Source organism: Electrona antarctica (assembly GCF_951216825.1).
Source record: "Electrona antarctica genome assembly, chromosome: 4".
Taxonomy (NCBI): domain Eukaryota; kingdom Metazoa; phylum Chordata; class Actinopteri; order Myctophiformes; family Myctophidae; genus Electrona; species Electrona antarctica.
Window position 1 is genome coordinate 11,688,046 of NC_136809.1, and position 8,139 is coordinate 11,696,184.

The window sequence follows — 8,139 nt, forward strand, 5'->3', positions numbered from 1 at the left end:
GTGACAACACACACATAGGAGCAAATATGAAAAGTTATGGGCCCCCACGGAGATGAATAAAGTCAATTTATTTAGCAATGTGTGGTGCTTGCTTAGTTGATAACCACTTAATACTGACTTACACGCGTATTTTATATCGTGTGTGTATGTAATGTATACATACATGAGGACTTTTTATTATTTATTTTTTAAACATTTTGTGTGATTGTGAGACGGTGCTCTTCTAGTAGTCTATTCAAGTGGCTGAGAGGGGGTGTGCGTCAAGCCCATCCTCCACTCCATTCCCTAAATGTCCTCCGCTGCGGTTGGTTTGTTGTAAAGAGGGGCTTTTGGCAGTGAGTGGACTCGCCGGTCGGGCTTCATGGGAGCATGTTCACCTCCAGGTATCCCACCACCACCACCACCTCCTCCTCCTCCCCCCTAGGTATCATCATCACCACCACCTCCCTAGGTATTGTGTCCGACACAAAGACGGTCGCAGCACTTCTTTCAATCTGAGAGCAAGCACGCCACCACTACCACCACCACACCGCAGCTGGCCAGCCGTCTCGATCCTCGCGGCGAGACACTGTGGATTATTGGGTCATAATTTAGTATCTATCACCCGTCAGAGCGATCATCAGTGGGCTTTTTTTTTTACAGACCTTGTTGACAAGTTTCCAATGAGACTGTTGTCAATCAATCGCTACAAACGGATGAGTCTAGTAGGATTTGCCCTTTTTTTGCAAGAGGGGAGAATGAACGCTACTCGACACATTCAATGAATGATTCTTTATTTCTTTTGGCGATTCAAGGTATCCCTTCTTTGAGCTGCTGATCGACCCTACTGTCTGACTGTCTGTCTAGTCTACCCCTTCCTACACCGCTTTATTTATGCAAAGCCTGTGCGGGATCAAGATGCAGTTTCGGACAGTGCTGGACGTCAAAGTCGTGGACGTGGAGAAGAGGCGCAATCCGTCTAAACATTACGTGAGTTGTTTTAGCTCATCCTCAGTCTCGTCCATGTCCTCCTATGCAACACCTACCTACGTACATAACCCCCGTGTCCCGTTCAAAATAGCCACAATTTGGGCCTGTATAGTTACATTACACATCATCAAAATGCTGCATTTATAGTCTGTAACAAATCATGTGCCTTTTCTTTATGTGCGTGGTTTATATTGGAAGCTCGGCTGCTAATCCATTTTTCTGCGACGTTATGGGGGGGGGGACGGGGGGACTATGTTCTTTACTAAAGGATACAGGCTATAATAAACAGTGCTATTTGTTAAGGGCCTGCATCATGTCTCAAACAGTCTTATGCTCTATCATATGACAGCTGTCACAACACCGGGTACAGTCTAAATAGCCTAATGCGTGTCCCCGTGTGTGTACGTACGAGCACAGCCCATCACGGTCTCATGTGGAACTAATGTAGTTTCTCTACACTGTCTGGAGCGTCCCTGGAGGGGTCTGGTACACGGTATGACTAAAACGAGCCTTATGGCTGCAGATCAATACCAGTAGACATGATGTGCTTTACCTGCCATCCTATTAGTGTGTTTGGTGTTGAAGGCAGCACTAATCGTGTTGGATTTATTGTGCTTTTTTTTTGCTCGTGCTTGGAGAGGAAGACATTTCAAACCTATGTAGCCTAGTTCTTGTGGGATTGGAAGGAGGAATGTTTGATGAACCCAATATTTGCAAATATTATTTGAAACTTATTTAAGATTCAGGACCCTAAATCACTTAGTTACAGCCTTTTGTGGGAAGCCAAATGAAGATAATTAAATAAATGGAACAGACAGTTTCAGTTTCTTAAGCCAATCTTCCAGGGATTTGGTTAGTGTCACTTTATTCAGTGCTACAGCAAAATCCTCTGTGCATACAGATCTATCAATTTGTAACAGAGAGAGAGTGAGCCTACAAAATGTAACCAAATTAATGGACCATTGCAGGTCCATTTGGTTACATTTTTACATGCCGAGTTTAAATTACAGTGTATACAGCTGCAGCCTTTCACCTTTATCAGGTTCATATTTATGTTCCATAACTGCATAGAGGAGCGTCTATATTAAATGGCAACTTAATGTAAGAACTATCTGTACCAGTGGTTCTACTTTTTCCACATCAAATACCCCCAAATATATCTGTTTGACCACAGACTCCCACCTGGAACGATTTTGTTTTTGTGTTTTAATTAAATTCAGATTTTAGTTTCGAATTGCAGCCGTCCGTAGGTGCCCTTTGAGAGCGGTTTTGAAGGAGTCAAGGGATTCGCATTGTCTTAATGACTATTGGTAGGGCGTTCCACATTTTGGTGGCATAGGAGCGAAAATAATTTAGTCCCTTGTTTGTGCGGAATCTGGGTTGCACATGGTTTGTTGCGCTCCCTCTGGTGATGTGGCTGTGGACTTCGTTAACATTAAGGAAGTATTTATTTTCATCCCTGTATGGGCCCTAGACAAGCTGTTTACCCTTCAAGGCATCCCAGAGAGACATTCACAGCCCATATGCGAGTCGTACTAAATGACCCGTATATGAAAAGAACATGATCATACTGTAGATCATAGATCCAGTTACAGTCCAGCAGTCCCTTTGGGTGTGTGGCGATGATATGTGAACACCACTTGCACACAAGAAGAACGCATGAAGCTCTCCCTCGCACTGTGCTCCCATTAGCAGTTATAGTGAATAATTGTCTAATTTGTCTGCATAAAATATTATGCATTCAATTTACATACATTTATACGCCATTGAAACTTGAACGTGAAAGTACAATATATGCCGCTTTACCGTGTCACAATGAGAGGGATGTCTCCACAAAAGTCCCCCCGCAGGCCCGCAGTGTCAAGTTAACTCTGAGAGTGTACAAAATGTAACCAAATGGACCCAAAATCCTCCATTTGGTTACTCAAGAGTTGCAAAGTGATACATTAAAACAATTTTCCTGTGTACCAGCCTTTTTAGGGTTTAGTTAAATATTAGGCACAATTTGGAAACGTGACATCTACAAGATATAATATGTCACCGAATTGATGTTGTAGTATGTCGTTGTTAAAAATGGCTACAGTTTGATGTCCTTTTCACAGTTGGGATTCTCCAAGGCATTAAGGAAATGACTCGGTTTCCTCGAACTTAAGTTGTTACACTGTCTTCAGAACAGAATCATTCACAAAAGTTTATATCTACAGTATGATATTTGGGACCCAAATGAACCCAGGGCCAGTTTTTTACTCTAAAATCTAAATGGTTAGTTAAGCTCAATCTTTACCTGTGCTAAATGAACACTTGAGGACTTTAGTGTGGAAGGAGATGTCCAACCAATATAGGAATGGAACATAGGAGAGGTACGGGAACCAGTTTATCCATCCAATCCGTTCATCAATCCAAGAATTTGAAATCAAAATGAAATATCTGCCGTGGGTTACTGAATGAGTGAACAAACATACTGTCTGTACAGTACAGTCAGTCTATGTATAAATATATATATAGGCGTTAAATCAGTGAATGTGTAAATGAATATATTGATTAGTGTACATCTATCACCATACCTCTATTGCCAATATGAATGAATTTACTGTACAGTATATCAACAGTTAGTATACAGATGGATATACACTATTGGCAGTTTTATCAACAATGAGTGTATATCGTATGAATGAATGAATGTAGGCCTACTGTCAACAATGATTCTATTAATAGATATATGTGCAGTCTTAACAACAGTGAATGATAATGAATAGTATACAGTCCGTCAACAGACCTTCAACAGTTAGCATCTGGATGAATATACCGTATGTGCACTTGTGCAGTCTATCAACAGTCTATGGACAGAATTAAGTCTGGTCAAAGCAAGCTATGGCCAAGTGTTCCAGAGTCCATGAAGGAGTCGGTACTCAAAAGGCCAATAGTAGTAACAGGCAGTACAGAGACTTAAGTTCTCATATGGTGGTCAGAGCCTGCTACTGGCACAAAGGACTGACCAAGTCACTTTGTGTCATGCCGATGGGGGTGTGAGTCGCTCAGTGGCTGAACGAACGTGCTCTCCATCTTCAAAAGCTCATGCTAGAGTGAGTGGATGACCATCGGGATGCAGGCTAGCGTTTAGCCTCCTCATCCTCCCTTCTGTCGACCACCTCCAGATGGTCCAGGTTAACTCCATCTACAGAGTTGGTCTTCCTCAGTGGTGTAAAGTAACTAAGTACATTTACTTAACTACTGTAATTAAGTATGATTTTCAGGTATTTGTACTTTACTTGAGTATTTCTAATTTCCGATACTTTTACATCTACTCCACTACCTCTCATAGGTATTGCACTTTTACTCCACTACAATTATTCGAAAACGTAATAGGTAGATTTAGAATATTATTACAAAACACTAACCACTTTGACTTCAGCACTAAACGCATTGTGAGCTTGTATATCAGCTATTTTCAAAAGAGTTTTTGTAAAATGGGACATTCTGCACAATGAGCACTTTTACTTTTGGCACTTTGATGCAGATACTTTTGTACATTTACTCTAGTACATTTTTAATTCCAGACTATTACTTGTAACAGAGTATATCTACATTGCAGTATTGATACTTTTACAGTACAAAATGTGAGTACTTTTTCCACCACTGCTCACCAGCTTGTGCAGTTTGTTAGCGAAAATAGCCGATCTGAAAGCTCACACAACCCAACACGATGCCACCGTGTTGTCATTGGTTTGAATCAGGGGGACAGTCCATACAACGGAGATCCTGCCCATAGATATATCTACAAACGTAGATGCCTCATTGGACACCGCTGTTCATTGGAGCAATGCAACATCGCGGCCGCCATACTTTGTAGGGACAGATGTGCCCCCTAAGTCCTAATGGCATGTATGCCCCAAATGTCTTAGGATACTTGGTTAACCCGTTTAGGCCTGACGTCGAAATAAAATAAAAAAATCTTCTAATGATTTTTCAAAAATAGCAGACCTACAAGCTCGTAGCGTGCCACTCGGTGGCTTTCAGAAAAAAAAAATCTTTCAGAAAATTGTCATGATTTAGAAATCTTTTTTTTTAAATTTTCAGTCAGGCCTGAATGGGTTAAATTAATCAAATGTGGGTTTTCATACCAAACACCTTATTTTACATAGATAGTATGGTTATAATGGTTGTACAGAAAGAAAAAAGGTTTAGTCTCGGGTACTTATAGCTCATAATATATCCACCTTTAAGGTGGATATTGGCGTTAACATGTTATGAGCTACTTCCTGTCAAGAAATGTCTTTAGGTGATTTTGTTTTTTGGAAGCGCTCGTTGGATATCACTTAACAGCCCTGCGTAGCACCTGTTTTGAATTTGCACATAATGCAGGAGGCAGCAGGACGTTGCTTTACTGATAACGAGCACTTCCAAACTTTGACACTTGCAGATGATTGCAATAATCATCTGCAAGAAAGTTCTTGACAGTCACAACAAGTCACAACATGTCTACAGTGGATTTTTATGAAACAAACACTTTGCAGATAGAATGATGATAATTCAAGCTTTTCGTACAGCTGCAATGCTGGTGAGTTTGATGTTGTTTAATACAATTCAGATTTTCGGATGAATGGGCTGTCAATGGGAAATTGCACCTAGTTATCACCTTGCTGGCAAGATGGACGCGGTCTGCATATCGTGGTCGATTGATGTGCTGTCAAAACCCCTAATTGGCCTAATTGGCATCAATCATTGGTGTCAATTATCACTGTCAATCACTGATCATGAGTCAGCACCTGGTGGCAATCACTGATTGGGGAGAGGCTCAGAAAACAGGAAGTGTTTGTTCAGTATGAAAAGCAGCATCAGTGGTGAACACTGCATGGAGAGAACAGCAGAACAACTGAAAGACTAACCAAACATTGGAGCTGGGAAGACTGAAACCTGTCAAGCCATCAAGGGGAATGCCACTGGTGCGATAAGTGTTTCTTCATTGCTGTTTATTATATTGCTTAAAGTTTGATGCAAGTTACTCATGTTTTTGTGCTAGGCCACATTCAGTCACATATAGGCTTGCTTAGTCGAATTATGATTTTGAATTGAATATTGTAGATGCTATGAGTTAAAACAACCTGTTTATTTGAATTACTGAAGAGAGTAGTGATTCAGAGCTGAAGGTCACATGAGTAACCCTGGTTATATGATTGAAATTAGTGAATTTCAGTTTATTTTGTTTGATTATGAATGACCTTACATAGTTAATGACAGCTTGTATTTTGTTTTGTCTTTTTCTCTGTTTAAGGTTTTCAACCTAAATACCTACTACACCTACTGTACCACAACTTGTTTCGAATTAAAAACGAACAAAAGAGGAAAGAAGTTGCCTTATTGAGTTGACCACAGTTCCCCCTGTCGGCTAAGCCGTTTTTCAAGTTTGGGCAAAAAGGTTTCTGAAAAATCCCGAATAACTTGACAGTTGAAAACCATCAGCGTGCCAGCTTGTTGACCAAGAGGAACTCATCAGTCCAGCAACAGGACAAGAAGATAAAAGGCTTCAGAAAGTCCAGCAGAGGGAGCTGATGAGAAGTGAAACAACTGAGGCACCTGTGAATAAGTTCAACTTCCACAATAAACAAACAACCTTTCACTGATCAAAATGGCGGAGGATGTTCTTGGCAAAACAGTTGATCAATTAAAGAAGGAGAGGACTGTAGCCAAGAGCTGCTTCACAAGGCGGGCCAACTACCTCACCAGAAGAGCAGACACTTTGTATGAGTCAGAGCTCAGAGAAGAATATACAAAGTTATCTGCTGATGCACGGAGGGTCATTGAAATGAACGATGATTTCAGGACTGGCCTACTGGCAGAGATTGAAGCCAAGGATGATGAAGACGCACAACTTGATGAAGGTCAGGAAGCAAGCCTGGAGAAGGTCGTCAGTGACTGTGAGGAAAGATTGGATGAAGTGAAAAGGCTTGTCCAAAACAACATCTGGGCCAAGTATGGACAAGATGTGATGGAGGCTGCATTCAAAGCAGCTGAAAAAGCGTGTCAAGATGGATACAACATACCTGTGGAAAGCATCAACTGCGAGAGCTTTGAAGTCCATCTACTCGTAATGGAGAGGCTCATCAAAGAGGCATCTAAAGCTTTTTCTGACTGGGAGCCATGGATCCCCACAGCAGAAGCCAGTGTCTTCAAAGGGAATATTAAGAACATGAGAAGTGTCAGCAATGAGCTCGACTTGAGAAAAGCAGATTTTGCCAGAGCATGAAGACTTGAGTTTGAAAATCAAGTATCAGCACCAGTTGGTGTGAAAACAGGTATGACAGGACAATTCATGCCGCTTGTGAAACTTAAGCCAACTAAACTGCCTACATTTAGTGGCTGCAAGAGGGAGTTCCACCGCTGGAAAAAAGACTGGGAGAGCCTGCAAAGGCAGGGAGAGCCGACTGGGTCACGAGAGGTCAAAAAGGTCCAGCTCCTTGACAGCGTGGACGAGAAGATGGCCAAAGACCTCAGACTGTCTACCTACAATACAGCTGATGACATATTCAGAGTGCTGGAAAACCGGTATGGAAACAAGTCTACCATTGCTATTGAAATAATTGAAGAGCTGGATAAAATCCCGCCGGTGAGAGGAAACCAGCCGAGGAAAGTAGTAGACCTAATTCAGACACTAGAGAAAGCCCTCTCCGACCTGACAGACTTAGGAAATACTGGGGCCCTCAAGAACCCACTAGTGGTGAAGTCCATTGAGAGCAAGCTTCCTGATTTTGTGAAGAAAGACTGGCTTGTCTTCATGGTTGATGCCAATAATAATGTCACTCAAGATAACCATTTTGACATGCTGCTCACATTCCTAAAGAAGCAGGAGGATATCTTTGAGAGATTGGACCAACTGAAAATAGTGGACAAATCAGAAAAATCTGACAAAGCAGACAGCAAATTCAATAAAAAATATGCCTCCACCAGAACCACAAAGAAAGATGACACCGACGGTGGGTGTATTATCTGTGGAGAAGAGAGGCATAAAGATAGGATTTTCTTCTGCAAGAAATTCAAAGCACTGAAGCTGTCAGAAAAGGAGAAGGCTGTTAAGAAGATTGGTGCATGCAGGAAATGCTTAGAGTGCCATAAGAATGATGACAGCTGTAAAGATCATTTCCTTTGCAAAAACAAAGACTGCAGAAGGGAAGG